Source organism: Coregonus clupeaformis, unplaced genomic scaffold (assembly GCF_020615455.1).
Source record: "Coregonus clupeaformis isolate EN_2021a unplaced genomic scaffold, ASM2061545v1 scaf2540, whole genome shotgun sequence".
Lineage (NCBI taxonomy): Eukaryota > Metazoa > Chordata > Actinopteri > Salmoniformes > Salmonidae > Coregonus > Coregonus clupeaformis.
This window is the reverse complement of record NW_025535994.1, coordinates 6,786-24,662: the sequence shown is the minus strand read 5'-3', so window position 1 is coordinate 24,662 and position 17,877 is coordinate 6,786. Positions and strand designations below refer to the sequence as shown.

General features: G+C 40.5%; 2 pseudogenes; both read right to left on the bottom strand.

The window, feature by feature from the left end:
* Nucleotides 1–2,626: 2,626 nt before the first annotated feature.
* On the bottom strand, nt 2,627–8,994 carry LOC123488885 (annotated as a pseudogene).
* Nucleotides 8,995–10,386: 1,392 nt separating this feature from the next.
* LOC123488883 lies at nt 10,387–11,149 on the bottom strand (annotated as a pseudogene).
* Between the last annotated feature and the right edge of the window lie 6,728 nt (nt 11,150–17,877).

The window sequence follows — 17,877 nt, the reverse complement described above, 5'->3', positions numbered from 1 at the left end:
ATCTTCAACAAGAAAATGATAAACTAATGTTATATTCTCTTTGAAGCAAAGCCAACAATTTTGCATGATTATTGCCGTTAAGTTTTTGATCTCAACCCAACAGGCATGAAAAACAAGCTGCAGGCAGCTGGGGAGTTAGGATCCCCCACTCACACGCACCACCCGCAAAAAGCAGAGTCCCTACTCAATCACAAAACCTCAGCAACTTAGTTTGCCTTATATGTACTTTACATTACTTATCCAAAGGGGGATGGGTCCGTTTCTCTCTCTCTGCACTTGACAAAAAACTGCGTACTAATTATTTAAGTGCTAAATGTTAAATCAAAATCACTGCTTACCTCAATAACCACTACTTAGGCCTAAATTGCTGTGGGTTGGGGAGTCATTCTACTCTTCACACACTGTCCTTGCTCCTTGGATCCTATGGCTTTTGCAGCCCAACAAGGTATTGGTGGGAGTAAGCTTGTGGCTCTGAGCTCCCCTGCTGTGCCTCCTGCAGGCTCAAGGCTGGGGCTGGTATGGGCTGTGGGCTGTACTGAGTCAGCCCACGGAGAGGCCTAGCCTGTAGGCGTCATGTATGGTTGTATTGATGATGTAAGACAAAGCCTCTCACTGTGTCATACAAGCCACTTTTTCTCACTCTGCAGACATCCTGGGTTGTCTCATAGCCCACACCTAGAAAACTATTTGCAATAAACAACAATCTGTGCTCTAATTTACACATTCAGTTAGTGCCTACTATCTCTTTCCTGCGTTTAACCAATATTTTTCCATCAACTTCTAATATCCCTGCTTTGTGCAATCTTATGTATAGATGCATTACATCGCATTTTAATTTACTATGTTCACTCAAAAGGTCCTAGCCTACAATATACACAAAACACATAACAATATTAAAAAAATAATAAATTTATTTAACTTGTATACGCATTTTCATTAAATAAAAATAATCTCAAAAACAAAACAACACATTTAAATTGATGGTAGAGATGGATGTTGAATCGCTCTATTTGGCTTCGGATGAAAGGCTAGGAGTTGAGTGCGGTTAGCTTCAGCGGGCGGGGGGGGGCATCAATGGTACACCGGAACCAAACATCTATATCCTTCATTACTGCCTCTCCACCATAGCATGTGCTTGTTACTATCTGTTTTTAAAACTATCACATACCTACACAATATCACACCTATCATTCCAATATCAGCATGATTATTACCACGTGCTTAGCTATTTCATCAGTGCAGCATTATCAGTGTACTGTGCAAATAAATAACAGGATGCTGCTACAGTACTACACAATCCCATGATCCCACTAACACTGCCTGTCTGGTCCTATCATGTCCTAGCATGTTGGATGTCCACACCACAGGCATAAATAGACCATCCATGACTCAACACTTTCAGCAACCATAACATAACCCATAAGCATTACAGCGGACTAATTATGTACTAGTCTGTGTGTCAAGAAGTAAACAAATATTATTATACTTGTGATGCCTCAATAAGATCGTTTGAGGAACAGGGAATTCATCATTTTTTATTAGACTTTGAAATAACTATTTATAATTTTAAATAAATTCATATACTTTAAATACTGATTCATGATACTTTGAAATATATTCATTACTTTCATTTCTTTCGCTGATAAAATTTAAATGTACAAATATTAATTCTTAATGCAACCCTTAACAATATTGGATAAACCTCCACTATCAGTCTTGTCTCTTGATTTATATAATCACTTTATTTTCCTTTTAATATCAAACCATTAACTCCAATTAATTAATTTCGTTCATCTTTTTCCATATCACCGATATTAGCTTATTCTCTGCCTAGAGTTGCAGATGGCATTGTGGTGTAGTTTCTGAGAAACACTATTACTGTCCTCCCATACACTCCCATCAGCCAGCAACAGCAAACACACCCCTACCTCAACCTCCACACAACACACCCTTGGGTTTCCTTGAATATATACTTCCCCAAGTTCTACTTAAAACTCAAAATACTATAATATAATTACAGCAGTGAAAGTTAATGATTTCTCTACAAATACATTTTTTTTTATATATATATATATCATTTCATCCCAAGGGTCAAAATAATAACATGATTTCGAAGCTCGTGCAGGAAACAGATGAAATAAATACATTACATTCTAACATCAATCCCTTTTCCCTTTCTAGATCAAATTCTATTTACACAATGTCAGATACACACACCCAAGCTTATCATTTGTACTTTTGCACAGTCATCGATGTTGGAGTATATCCTGCTCCTTACCCTTTACGCTACTAATACCTGCTCCGTTTCTAAAACTCAACAACTCAACCTTTAATCTACTCGGTTGGTACTAGCTTAAGTGTGAAGCCTCAAAGTTAACATAAAAAAGGGCAGGGTGCTCCACAGAGTTCCCCTGGTGGTTAGAGGCTTTCTTCTTGGCTTCTGTCTTGGAACCGTTATGTTGGTGTGTAACTCCTGTTGCTCTGTGCTGTGTTCAGTCTCCACTGCCTGTATTCAAAGGTTCTCATCATTTTGCTCCTGGCAACAGACAAGATAATATAACATAATTGCTAATCCATCATGACAAAATGTTTTCAGATACACTAAAAATATAACTCAAACCATGCACTAAACTAGGAGACCAACACGGCACATAGGACATTTAACCACATTCACCACTGCTTCGAATTCACCTCTACAGTTCACACAAAAAACAAACTCTGACCTCACCTTTCTTTATGTTCACAGGAAGGCGTGGGAAAAATCTTCACATATTGTCACTGTTAATCATATGAGCATAAACATAAATCCCATTGAAATAACATATTTTAAAAGGTTATACATTTTTTAAACATGAATTGGCTTTAAATTCATAACTTCGAATTGCACATCTGAGACAAGAGTTCTCATTATTTCACTCTTTATAATATCATTCATCATTACCTGCATCCTTTTCTCGAAATTTGTCTATACATCTCTCTCGATCTGCAACTAGCCGAGCTATGGTACCGGGGGATCCACTCAGCACCCAGCCGGTCTGTTAACATCCTCCTGCTCCTCCTGGTGCTTGGTCTTCTTAGCCGGGGGTCTAGGGTCCGGGCGGGGCACCGTCACCCCCACCTGGTAGTAGTAGTATTAATTAGTGGTATTAATAGTACACTTCATTGTCCCACAATGGGAAACTGGTTTGCTGAAGAAGCAGCATATGAGCACAACAATTCAGAGGTTCTGACTGGCTCTGGTTCTGCATCACGTCTATGGTAGCCGAGTGGGAACCGGACTGGAAGGAACCGGAGATGTTTCTCTGCTAGCATCCTGTCCTCTAGTGAGGGGAATACAATTTTTATTATTTATGGTACACTGTGTAATATGGGTGCTTTGCAGTTCTATAAAACATTTTTTATGCAACGTATGAGCAATCCATTCATACCTTTTGTTCTATACGAACAAATTCCTAAAACATTGCACTGATGCAGTTTATTAAATAAATATGGACTGAGGGTGCTCTCCCCTCCCTCCCCCTTTTCCTCGTTCTGTCCGGTCAGACATTGAATGAGGGGAGGGATGGGTATAACCAGGAAGCCATTCCAATCCCTCTGAAGGTCTCTGCAGCTCCTGGAAAAAAATCCTTACAGATACACAACCAATATCACTTTATAATTCATTTTGGGGACATGAATGTTTATACATCATTTTTAACAGTTCATTATTAGTGGATCAGTATATCTTTATAAATATCTAATAATACATATAACTCATTGGTTCTCAAAATCATGTTAACATATAAAACATGCTATATGGCAGGAGTTGCTAAAATTTCACTCCTCAAATGGACTATCGGGCTGTTGTTGTGTTTGCATCCTACCAAAGTAGTTTCGAAGACGCCCCCCACCATGGCCCCCACAGCCCCGTCCCAGTCCCAAGTGTAGACCCTGGAGGAGTACCCTGGGCAGAGGTCCTTCAGAGCTGGGGCACCGCGGCACTCCAGGTAGGAGGTCCAGCACCAAACGCGCATGGTCACACCTACATTACAAAGAGACAGACAGACAAAACAATGTTAAACATTTAAATCTGTGTGCTCTCGTTAACATGTGGCTTGCAAGCTCAGGGTTGTAGATTCGATTTCCACGGGGGACCCAGTACAAAAAAGTCCAAAAATGTCTGCTCTCCACACTGTAAGTCACTCTGGATAAGAGTGTCTGCTAAATACTAAAATGTAAATATCCAAGGACAAACATTGATGGAGGGTGTTAAAACATTACACAGCTTATAAGGATAAATACTATTCTTCAAAGTAGGGCATTGTGGTTGTAGTTTCTAGCGGATTAAAGGAATTGGGCCAGTAAGGGTTGCTGGTTTAGTAGCCCAGAGCCACTAGGTGAAAGATCCTGTGCTTGGCAACTCAACCCTAATTATCCTTAAAAGTTTGCTTGATGAGTTCTGCAAAATGAGAAAAAAATGTAAAATGTTACTACATTATTTTTCATATAATGTCATACAGAAGAAAAAAGCAGTCTGTCTTGTAATATTAGCACAAATTTAAAAACAATCTAACACCCTCTTTTATTTAGTCCTATGGATAAGGAGGTGTTACACTTAGACTTCCATTTCATCATCATCGCAGTCAGACTTCTCATTCCGTGACCACAGACTCAAACGTCAGATAATATACAAATCCTTATGCTGAAGTCATGTGATGTCATCTTACTTTTGCTTTGTGGACTTACCCAAAACCTCTAAGACACACAGCTCAGCAAAATCTATGCACCAAAGCTAACGTGCTTATCCTTATGACCATAATAACAACTTATTCTTACTTATTTATTGCTATTATCATTATTACTAGAAGATTGTCATGATTTTTATAAAACAAAATAAAATAATTTATATACACTACATACCAAAAAGTATACTTAACACCTGCTCGTCAACATCTCATTCCAAAATCATAGGCATTAATATGAGTTGGTCCCCCTTTGCTGCCATAACAGCTCCCTCTTTTGGCTTTCCAATAGATGTTGAACATTACTGTGGGGACTTGCTTCCATTCAGCCACAAGAGCATTACTGAGGTGGGCATGATGTTGGCCGATAACCTGACTCGCATATCCTTCCAATTCGCTACCAAAAGGTGTTCGATGGGGGTTGAGGTCAGGGCTCTGTGCAGGCCAGTCTAATTCTTTCCCCACCACGATCTTACAAACCATTTCTGTATACCTCACGCTTTGTGCACGGGGGCATTGTCATGACTGAAACAGGAAGGGGCCTTACCCAAACTGTTGCCACAAAGTTGGAAGCACAGAATCGTCTAGAATGTCACTGTATGTTGTAGCGTTAAGATTTCCCTTCACTGGAATTGGCCTACAACCATGAAAAACGGCCCAAACCATTATTCATCCTCCACCAAAACTCTACAGTTGGCACTATGCATTGTTTTTGGTTAAAAAAATCCAACAAATCACCAGAATTCAACTAAAAATGTGTTTAATAAAAATGTGTTTAATTTTAGGAAGTCTGTTCCCAAGTGTTCCCACAAAAAAGAAAAAAATTACACGTGATCGTGTCTCAATGTAATCAGTGTTTACAAACCCATCCAACCTGCACTCTTAAATAATATCATCTATACCACAGAAGAAGACAAACAGGGATAACATGGTCACTAGTCATATACTTTATTACCAGGATATCACTTATTCCAATTTCCTTTTGGTGATACTGTATTTTAATATGATTGTTTTTGATGTGATACTTTAATGGCCTTTTCACTTTAAATCAATATTAACATTCTATAAAATGATATCTTATCCCATTCTTGTTTAGTTGGCATGGGAAACGGTGTTTTATAAGGTAACGTATCTTGAAATAACAGAGATTCCTGTCCTAAATTACTTTACTGAGCTCAATATCACACCTTAACTACAGACTCAAACTTGAACCTTTCCTCAATCAGATGTCAACAGGAAGTAATGTCACTGTCTACCTGCTCTTTCTTACCTTGTAAACCTCATAGGCAGAACTATCCATGCATTCTCCAAGTAAGAAATGTACAGGTGGCGTGCTGTGTTGCATGCCAAGCCAATGTACAAGACCCTAAGTTAGGGAAAACAGGAAGGAGAAAAAATTAGTGATATGATTTTCAGAGGTTTGGTACTCTGAGCATGGTTATTAATGGCAAACAGATAAAATAGGGTGATGTATAGAATGTATAGGCTTTTCGGCTTAGAGCGTCTTTTGTTGCGTTAATTAGATTCCATGCAGAACACTCATCCAAGGTCACAAAGAAGATCCTACTAGGCATAGTTAGTATGACTCTTTGCGTACAGTACCCATTGAACTGGTGAGGCAAAACGCACTGCACAAATTCTTCCTGAACCTTTGCACTAATAGGTAAATGTATTATATAAATTATAACCACCCAAGATGTTAGAGAAAAATGTTTAAACATGCGTCAAAATGACATAGGTCACACAGAGCTGCCAGAGGGATGGGCCTCTCTCCTTAAATAACACCACACTCTCAAATGTCCTGCTCTGTGCTAGGTCTGTCTGTTTGTCTGACTATAGTATACGCTCAAGGTCTGTGTGTCGTTCAAGAGAGGCACTCTAAATGAACACGATTGTTTACATCGTGGCAGGTCTAGTTGTGGTGAAGCAGGATAACAAATGTGGAAATCCTCGTTTCAGAAAATACTGTGTGCTTCGGTTGATGTTGTTGCTGCTGTTTTGGTAAATATTTTTTAGAAGATTGATGATAATGCACCTCCTTCCACCACCACCCTCCCAAAAACAAAGAACACCACCAGGAGCCCCATCCTTACCCTGATGTGTCCCACCAGTTAATCACCTGGTGAAGTAAGCAACCAGCTCCACACATGACTCAGAGCAGACACACACCAAACAGCGTGTTGGTCCCCTTCAGGTCCTCTGAATGCCAATACAGGAAGGTGAACACAAAGCCGTAACAGAAGCCCATGAACCAGGCCACGAACAGCACCGTGCTGTACTGAGACACTACACAGCAGCCTGAGAGGTCACTGTATTAGAAAGGCTGTTCGGTGGTGGTGGACTCTGGGGTGATGGGAGATCTGGTCTGAGGTGAGCTCTCGCTCCCCTCTGAATCTTCATCAACCTGTGTGAAAAGGTGTAAAACAAATAAAAACAGTCATAAAAATTATATTAAAGCAGTATTTACTAAAGAAATTAGAAATACTATTTCCAGTTAGTGTGAGTTTTAGTCACCCAGTTTGATTTACCTGCGTATCTCTACCTCTTAGGGCCTCTGAGGCACATCCTGTCTGTAGTCCCCACTGTCAAATCCAAATCACTTCATTTAAAGATCATTTAAAATCACCACACACTTTACATTAAAATAATTAAATGAAATAATAAAAACCAAACAGCAATTCTATAAAATAGATGAATAAAAAAAACAAAACAAAAAAGGAAGTGTAAAATAACAAAATCATTGATTTAAGATAAAGCTAAAAAAAGGTGGGGTTTCAAACATAATTTAAATTGTGTCTGCCCCTATTACCGGTCAAAGTAGGGGGTGTTGCTACCACCAGAGCCAACCCATCATCACTCCAACGATGAAGGCCACTGAGGAAGGAATTGAATGAAAGAGAGAAATGATTAATGTGTATGAATGAGTAATAAATAACAAATTAATAATATATTTCTATTTACGTATCAATATATGTTACCCTTATTGAGCCATTGCTTATTATTTTGTCACATTTTTCAATGTCATACATTACCTGATAGTTCTTATACTTTCGGGCAGGATGCAGCCCTCCACATGTCGATGAAACGCGTCAATTGGGTGTGGTCTATCCGAATACCCGCCAACGCATGATCCCCCAGCCACCCATTCTCTATACCATAGCGTCCGGTGCTTCCCTACTGTAAAGTCACCGTTCCACAATAGTACCGCGCGCATAGAAGAACTCCCCCACGATGATGACCAAGAGGATCAGGAAAATGCTCTCACCTGATCCTCGTTGGCCTCAATGATGTACTCTTTGGGTTGGGTGGGGGCAGGGTGGTGGTAGTGGTTGCCATAGTTGTTGTTGTAGTATTTGGTGTAGCTTGAGTGGTATTGCCCTGCTCGGTAGAGGCACCAATGTGGGTTGGTGGTGAGCATGGGTAGGGACATGGGTGGGGTTTTTAGTGGAATTGTGGCATAGTTATTAATTATTCTGTAAACGCTGAGTGGTATTGGCTTGCTCATTAGGCACCACTCTGGGTTGTAGACTTGCAATTGGGGGTGCAGTGGTTGTTGTTTTATTTAAAGCACAACTGTGGATTGGGTGCTATTGCTATCAGCACCTCTCCTATACCTGCAGCGTACGCTATAGCCAGAATCAAGGCCATTCAAAACAAAAAGGAAGCTAGGGAAGTAAATACAAATAATACGACTTCTCCTCGTGAGATTGGTGGAAACGTCCGTAGCGAGCCTTAGATTGGTGGTGTGTCATAGTCGTCAAAGGGCAGTATTGGTGGGGCCCACAGTGGTGACGCCCACCTTCTCCCTTACAGATCATGGCAGCTGGTTTGATAATGCCGATGCCACAGTTAATTCCTCAACCCAACACAGCACAGAGAAAAGCAGCAATGCTTCTTAATCGATCCCCCCCTCCCCAGAATGGCGCACTGCAGAACTCTATAAAGTACGGATCCCAACCAACAGTCCACTACGGCTTGGCACATCCCCTAGCTGCTTGTAGTAGACGGCTAGGAGTGGGTGCAGAACCGTAGGCTGCATAGAAGAAGAATAGAAAATCTTGGAGGTGAGGGCTGGAGTTACTCTAAGGCACATCCTCTCACAGCAGCCTGGAGTCTTTCAGTGGTGAGGCCATAGGTGCTCTCTGGGCAGACTGTGTGGCTGATGCTGCAGCAGACACTGAAGTGGGCCTAGCTCTCGGTCGTTCTGAAGCTCCAGGGAAAGAGTGTTGAAGGGGTTCGTCCAGGGCGTACTTCCTCTTCTGATCTTCTTCATCATCATAATAACACTTTATGTCCACGGCCATCTCTGGAAGACAGGAAGTTAGATTCTATGTTTCCTGTAGCTTTAACAGTAGGCTTCATTGATTATCGAAAACATACAGTCTATGTGTAGCAATATTGATGTTACTCATATTGATGTTACAGAAGCAAAAACCGCTTGTTGCCACTGACTTCATGTACTTGATGTGCTAGTTAACAATTTGCATAGTAAAGTTTGATACTAATTCTTTGTCTGACGTACTACAACACACCATATTGAAACCACTATGCTATACAGTAAATATGTTTAGCATGGCTAGAATTGGCTACAATAAAGATTGGGCTATCAACAAGTTGCACACGGTGTGTAACAAATATATTAACATTGTTTACAACCTAAAACTCATGTTGCTCGTGTGTATTCATATCAAAACGGTAAACCTACAAATACATTTCACCGTCCAATGCGGAATATAACAAACGCATGTTTCACTGTCTTATAATAACATTTCACATCAAATTGAAGCATAAAAAAATTACACGTTTACGCATAGTAAACCACTTAAATCATAATATTGTAGATTCCAATAAAATTTAAAAAAAATCATCGAAATTGTGAATTAGCGCAGTTTATCTTTAACTTGGAGAATATGAGCTTGACCCCATGTTCTTTTCATCAATCTTACCTGCAAAAAGTCTTTGGTCGGTGTTCCTATTCTTTCAGCACTGTGACTACGCAGGTTCGGTGGCAGTTGTGTCTCTCAGTCTAAATCAACCTTTCTGCATTCTCCAGCTTATTCCCGTTGTTATCCTATGCATACCATGATACAGATGATATACCATAAGTAATATCCTTAAAACTCGTGCAAATATTCCGATCCACAACCACACCCCTAGTTCAGGCCATTTCGCCTAGAAAGTTAACTCAACTCCAATACATTGAGAGGATGGGCCTCGTGTACGTCTCTGCTGTCTGTTAAAGTGAACCCAGCATAAAATGGTGTCCACCTTATTGGCATACACCAACTACCTAATGCATAAGAGCATGTCTTTATAACAAGTGTAAAGGCAAGATGTGCATTGTTGTTTCTAAAAATATGTAAATATATAACATTTATATTTCCTACATCATAAAGAAATAATAAAATACAATGCAGCTAGTGCACCTTTCAAATTCGTTTAATTGAACATGTTTCACACCTGTATTATTGTTCATATTGTATGTCAATATCTAATAAACACTACAAACTCTGGTATTATTACAAATGCAAAAGTGTCTTTTTTTTATACATTTGTGGCCTGAATAAATACATGGTGAAATTGTACAATACCTACTAAATGTCAGCCAAAATATGGCAATAACTGTCTCTGAGAGATATTTGTATTGTATTACTGTACAAGTGTATCAAAGGATTGTGTTGCCGAGAAAGAAGTCAATCCTGTTGATCTGAGTCAGACATGTTGCCTGCTCCAATCAATGTTTTCCCCTCTTCTTCTTGCTTCTTTCTCTTCCTCTCACGCCATGGATGGCCACCAACACTGTTATCACCAGATCGTGATAATCAGCACAATAACCATCTCGGCGATACGCTCATTGTCCACATCCATCAACCTGTGATTTAGCTAGTTCTGTGGGTGTTACAGCTAAGATTATAGTAATCATCCAAACAGTCTTTAACCCTTCTAAGTTTGTATGAACCTCTCTGATCCTGGTGGCGCTCCAGGGGTTTCCTTCCAACAGGATATGGGTTACTATAGGTGTGGATGTTAGGAAGGTCTTTAGTAGATGGGTGCTCATCTGGTTGTGGGCCAGGTTGAGCAGGGCCAGGAGGTCATGGGGTTAAAAACACCCTCTTGGGTCTTGTTGATCTGGTTCCCCTGCAGGTTAAGACCTCCAGGGACTTCCAGCATGGAGAACATCCCGTTGTTTAGGGAGATAGATGGTTGGCTCCAGGTGGAGCTGCACTTAAGGTGGACATGGAAGGGCCTCACCTATAGATGGAATAAATAAAACAATAATATAATAAAATAAAACACAACGAATAAACAAAATAAACATTAAAATAATGAGGCTGTATAAGTCATGTATCTGTAATAGTATTGTTCAATAATAAAACCAACCTCGCCTGGATGTGTTGGATGGTTTTTGATGGGTTGACCTCGCGCATTATCAAAGTGCCTGAAGCTCTATGCTGTCAGGGTGTGCAGCAGGTGGTTGTGCTCAATGCAGCTCCCTCAGAGCATTCAGGCCCAGGAATCTCTCATTCAGGACCAATCTGTTTAATCAATCAATAAATCAATCCAATGAATCTCTCCATCCATCCATCAAATTGAATTATAAAACCCTTTGACATGAACAGTTGTCACAATGTGCTTTACAATAACCACGGCCAAACCTCGAGAAATCTAACAAGAGCACAGTGGCCAGGAAAAATCTCCCTGCCTGTTCCAACTCAGGTCCAACTTGCTGAAGGAACTCTAGCTGGAGTGAAGGCCCCATCAGCCACAGCGTGTTGTTGTTGTCGTTTATAAGCAAACCACCCTCAGTTTGCATTTCCATTTGGAAGGAACTCTCGGCTCAAGGTTAGGAGGTTCCTTAAATTGAATCCCAGAGTGTTCCGTGTGGGGAGGGATGTGGTTGGGCAGTTGGGTTAAGAGGCGTTAGTGCAGAGTGGCGAGTTTCAGTTCCTCGCGACAGTCCTCTCAGCACGAGGGTGCTGTGAGACTTGAATAATTCTCCATCAACAGAAGGAGATGAAAGTACTGCATTTTGCCCTTATACCTGGAAAAAAGAACAGAGAAAGTGTGGTAACACTTTATATAAAGAATTATTTTACCTGTTAGTAGCTATGAAATACACTTAGCGACAGTCTATTTATGTAGTCATTTTTTAACTGATAATGGTTCACAATTTACCCTATAGCGTTCCAGATCGATAGACTACCCCTGACTTCAACGGTCTACATCAAAGCATCCATTTTACCAAATATGGCTTAATTTACGCCATTATAAAATAAAGAGAAAACATAATGCCTTACCTGTGTGAGAGCAGCAGATCTGTCTTCATTCACCCCCTGTTGTTATATCAATCACTGTCTCAGGCAGGTGAAAGCATACAAAACAGATCCCCTCAGAGGCAGACAAGGCGGGTACCTTTGTTCGGGCTTCGCTACGGAGGGGAGGGGTTGTCTATTCCACATCTCTGATGCTGGAGAGGGGGGGGGTTTTGATTGCTTGTAAACTGGGGCAGCATCTGAGACTAAGTCTACACTTCCTTCTTAAGAAACATGAGTGTGTTTTTAGCATTTAAGACAGCAGGTGTCTACTGGGGTTGGAGGGGAGTGAGATGATCTTCACTTTATGTAGCCTAGTTGATTAATCAGATATTAACTGTTGAACTGCAGTGAAAAGATTATAAGTAATTCACAACCCTCCCTAACAACTAGTTTGATTATCTTCCTTCAATCAATCATCCATTACATCTCAGTTTTATCCCACAAGCCTTTTCCTGATCACCATGTGAAAGACAGAAATTGTTACTTCATGATATTTGTGATCTAGCTTCTCCTCTACTTATCTGTTGTCCTGTGTACCTCAGGTTGGCAGGAGTGCATGCCTAGCATCCACAGGGCTATTAAGGTTCAATTCCTGGAATTATCAAATACACACACATGCCTACTAAAAAGGTATATATTCACTACTGTAGTTCAGATCGGGTTTCCCCCAAACTCGGTCCCTAGGGCCCTCCCTGAGTGCATGTTTTTTTTTTGCCCCTGTACTACACAGCTGATTCAAATAACCAGACAACCGTTTAAGGACACTTTTAATATAGCGTCTGCTCCAGTAACCTACATAATCTAATGTCTTAGATCAGTTGTCTGCTACTGAAAAAATCGATTATTTATAAGGTTTGATTCCATTCAGGCCCTAGTTTGCGCTTTCCCAAACTACTTGTTGACTGAAACAAAGTACTGATATTTCAATTCGATCTTTATCTAGCGCCCCACAAATTGTACACTGCGAACAAAAATATAAACGCAACATGCAACAATTTCTGAGTTACAGTTCATATACGGAAATCAGTCAATTGAGAAATAAAATCTTAGACATTCTATGATTTCACATCACGGAATATATGCATCTGTTGGTTACAAATACCTTTAAAAAAAGGTAGGGGCGTGGATCAGAAAACAAGTCAGTTTCTGGTGTGACCAACGTTTGCCTCATGCAGCGCGACCCTTCCTTCGATAAGAGTTGATCAGGCTTATGCATGCTTACGTTGTCCTAGTTTATGCATCCTATACCATACGCCACCGCCCCACCATGAGGCACTCTTTCCAACGTTTACATCACCGCTTGCCCACACTACCCATACACGCCAATACAGTTGAAATCGGGATTCATCCGTCCATGCACACTTCTCCAGTGTGCCAGTGGCCACATCGAAGTAGAGCATTTGCCCACTGGAAGTCGTTACAATCCATAAATCGTCAAACCCTGCGACAAACTACGCAATTGAGCTTCCCTGAGAGGTTTCTGCAGAAATTATTTGATTGTGCAAACCCACAGTTTCATCAGCTGTCTGGGTGGCTGGTCTCAGACCATCCTGCAGATGAAACCGATTGAGGTCCTGGGCTGGCGTGGTTACACCTGGTCTGCAGTTGTGAGGCCGGTTGACATACTGCCAAATTCTCAAAACCAACATGGGAGCGGCTTATAGGTAGAAATTAACATTTAAATTCTCTGGCAACAGCTCTGATGGACGATCCTGCAGTCAGCAGATACCATTTCCCCTCCCTCAAAACTTAACATCTGTGGCATTGTGCTGTGTGACAAAACTACACTTTTATAGTGGCCTTTTATTGTCCCCCAGCACAAAGGTGCACCTGTGTAATGATCATGCTGTTTAAACAGCTTCTTATATACCACCTTGTCAGTTGGATGATTATCTTGGCTAAGGAAATGCTCTCTAACTGGATTAAACAAATCCATTTGAAATAAATAAACTTTTTGTGTGAATGAACATTTCTCACAGGATCTTTTATTTCAGCTCATGAAACATGGACCCCTTTACATAGTTGCTTTCTTTTTGTTCACTATACTTATAGAAGACTACTGACAGATTATAATCATATTTATTACATCCTACTGACAAAGTAAGTGTATTGCAATTGGTATACAGTGGGGAGAACAAGTATTTGATACACTGCCGATTTTGCAGGTTTTCCCTACTTACAAAGCATGTAGAGTTCTGTCATTTTTATCATAGGTACACTTCAACTGTGAGAGATAATCTCAAAATCCTTTATATTTTTAATTCATTAATTTGCATTTTATTGCATACATATATTTGATCACCTACCAACCAGTAAAAATTCCAACTCTCACAACCTGTTGTTTTTTTCTTTTAAAGAAGCTCTCCTGTTCTCCACTCATTACCTGTATTAACTGCACTATTTACATCTTACCTTATAAAAACACCCTGTCCACACACTCCAATCAAACGACTCCACCTCTCCACAATGCCAAGACCAGAGAGCTGTGTAAGGACATCAGGGATAAAATTGTAAACCTGCACAAAGGCTTGGGATGAGCTACAGGACAATAGGCAAGCAGCTTGGTGAGAAGGCAACACTGTTTGGCGCAATTATTAGAAAATGGAAAAATTCAAATACATCAATCACCCTCGGTCTGGGGCTCCACATGCAAGATCTCATCGTAGGGCATCCAATGATCATGAGGAGGGTGAGGAATCCAGCCCCAGAGCACTACATGCAACCTGGTCAATACCTAGGGCTGACCACAGTCTCAAAGAAAACCATTAGTAACACATTACGCCGTCATGATTAAAATCCTGCACCCAGCGCAAAACCATGATCCCCCCTGCTCAAGCCAGCGCATGTCCAGCCCGTCTGAAGTTTGCCAATACCATCTGATATCCGGAGGGAATGGGAGAAAGGTCATGTGGTCTGATAACAAAAATAATTTTTGGTCTAAACTCCCTCGCCGTGTTTAGGAGGAATAATTACAACCCCAAAACACCATCCCAACCCGTGAAGCATGGAGGTGGAAACATCATTCTTTGGGGATGCTTTTTCTGCGAAGAGGACAGATATCACCTTTGGGGAGGATGGATGGGGCCATGTATCGCGAGATCTTGGCCAACACCTCCTTCCCTCAGTAAAATCTTGAAAATGGAGTCGTGGCTGGGTCTTCCAGCATGACAGCGACCCGAAACACACAGCCAGGGCAACTAAGAGGAGTGGCTCCGTAGAGAGCTCTCAAGTCCTGGTGTAATAAGCCAGTCTCAGACCTGAACCCAATAGAACATCTTTGGAGGGGAGCTGAGAAATCCATTATTTCTGACAGCCCCCGAAACCTGAAGGATCTGGAGAAGGTCTGTATGGAGGAGTGAGCCCCAAATCCCTCCTGCAGTGTGGTGCAAACCTGGTCAAACCTACAGGAAGCGTATGATCTCTGTAATTGCAAACACATAGGTTTCTGTACCAAATATTAAGTTCTGCTTTTCTGATGTATCAAATACTTATGTCATGCAATAAAATGCAAATTAATTACTTAAAAAATCATATATCAATGTGATTTTCTGGATTTTCAATTCCAGATTCTGTCTCTCTCACAGTTGAAGTCATATATTACAGACCTCTACATGCTTTGTAAGTACAGGAAAACCTGCAAAATCGGCAGTGTATCAAAATACTTATTTCTCCCCACTGTATATATCCCGTGTAGCTCAGTTGGTAGAGCTGCCGATTTACAAGCGCCAGGGGTTGTGAATTCGATTCCCCAGCTAAATGACAATAAAAATATATACATTATTGTAACAGTCCATAAAATATACAGTTGAAATCAGTTTACATACACCTTAGCCAAATACATTTAAACTCGTTTTCACAATTCCTTTATCCTAGTAAAATTCCTTTTAGGTCCAGTTAGGATCCCACTTTATTGTAAGTATTGAAATGTCAAATAATAGTAGAAGAATGATTTATTTCCAGCTTTTATTTATTTCATCCCACATTCCCAGTGGATCGAAGTTTACATAACACTCAATTAGTATTTGGTAGCATTGACTTTAAATAGTTTAACTTGGGTCAAGCGTTTCGGGTAGCCTTCCACAAGCTTCCCTACTCTTTTGTTTCATCAGACCCAGAGGACATTTCTCCAAAGTCGATCTTCGTCCCCATGTGCAGTTGCAAACCTATCTGGCTTTTTATAGGCGGTTTTGGAGCAAGTGGCTTCTTCCTTGCGGCTAACCTTTCAGGTTATGTCAATCTAGACTCGTTTTTACTGTGATATATTTTTCCCTGTTTCCTCCAGCATCTTCACAAAGGTCCTTTTCTGTTGTTCTGGGATTGATTTGCACTTTTCGCACCAAAGTACTTTCATCTCTAGGAGACAAACTTCGTCTCATTCCTCTCACCTGTGTGGTCCCATGGTGTTTATACTTGCGTTACATTTGTTTGTACAGATGAGCTTGGTACCTTCAGGCGGGTTCAATTGCTCCCAAAATACAACTTGTGATTCTACATTTTTCTGAAGTCTTGGCTGATTTCTTTTGATTTTCCCATGATGTCAAGCAAAGAGAGCACTGAGTTTGAAGGTAGGCGTTGATATACATCCCACAGTACACACTCCAATTACTTTCAAATTATGTCAATTAGCCTATCAGAAGCTTCTAAAGCCATGACATCATTTTCTGGAATTTTCCAAAGCTGTTTAAAGGCACATCACTGTGTAATGACAAACATTCTACCCACTGAATTGTGATACAGTAATTATAAGTGAAATAATTTGTCAATAAACAATTGTTAATTTACTTGTGTGCATGCACAAAGTAGATGTCCTAACCGACTTGTCAAAACTATAGTTTGTTAACAAGAAATTTGTGGTGTGTTGAAAAACAGGTTTTAATACTCCACCTGTAATGTAACTTCCTTTTTCTTTTTACTAATAATATACTACCCTAATCATGTTTATATCTTTACTTTTCGAATACATTTTTACTATCTCTACACATCACATTACTCTATTTTTTCTTTTCTGTTTTATCCTTCATTTGCATCACAAATGTTTTGAATGATTTCAGTACAACCCAAACAATCAAACACATATTGTATGTAGAGGAAAGCAACAGTCAGTGTAAAGGGAATAACACATACCTTTTCCTGCTTGTCCTTTGACACATATTTGATATCCATACATCCTGTTTTATCTGTTTCCACATGTAAAGCAGAGAGAGGCCGGTCCTGAAAACTTGCATCTTCGTCTCCCTTATAAATCCTCTAAACAAAGAGGATTGTCTCTGTCAGAGCCACAAGATTGCAGCTGTAAAAGACAACCTCACAGGGGCTAAATCAATGTAACTATCTCTAAAGTAGCCAGCAGCATCAGAAGATTTGTTGAATTACTGTAAAAAACCACTGATGAATTTGTCATCCCCCCCCGGATTACACAAGACACAGTGATGGTGGCCGTCCGCATATCCCCACATTGCTCTTGATCTGTCCCCTCTCCCAGATTCCCAACTGTCACTGTGGTATGATAGAACGGGTTTGTTATGAACACCTGTCACCTGCTCCAGCTTAGCTGTGGGATACATGATTGATTGAAGACATATTTGACCAACAGCTGGAGCAGTTGGATTGAGAAAGGTCCAATGGAAGATCACAGGGTGCTGGGATACCTCCCCTAAACATACTATATCCTGTTCTGTAGTAGGATATGCAACTTTACACACCTCTACACACCACCCAGAGCTGTGGGAATAATGTATGTCTCGGTGATAACAAGGCAGCAAAAATAATTTACTGAAATCCATTTATAACATCGGACCCAGTTATTTCCAATTCCCCCCATTCCTACCAGGAGTTAAAGA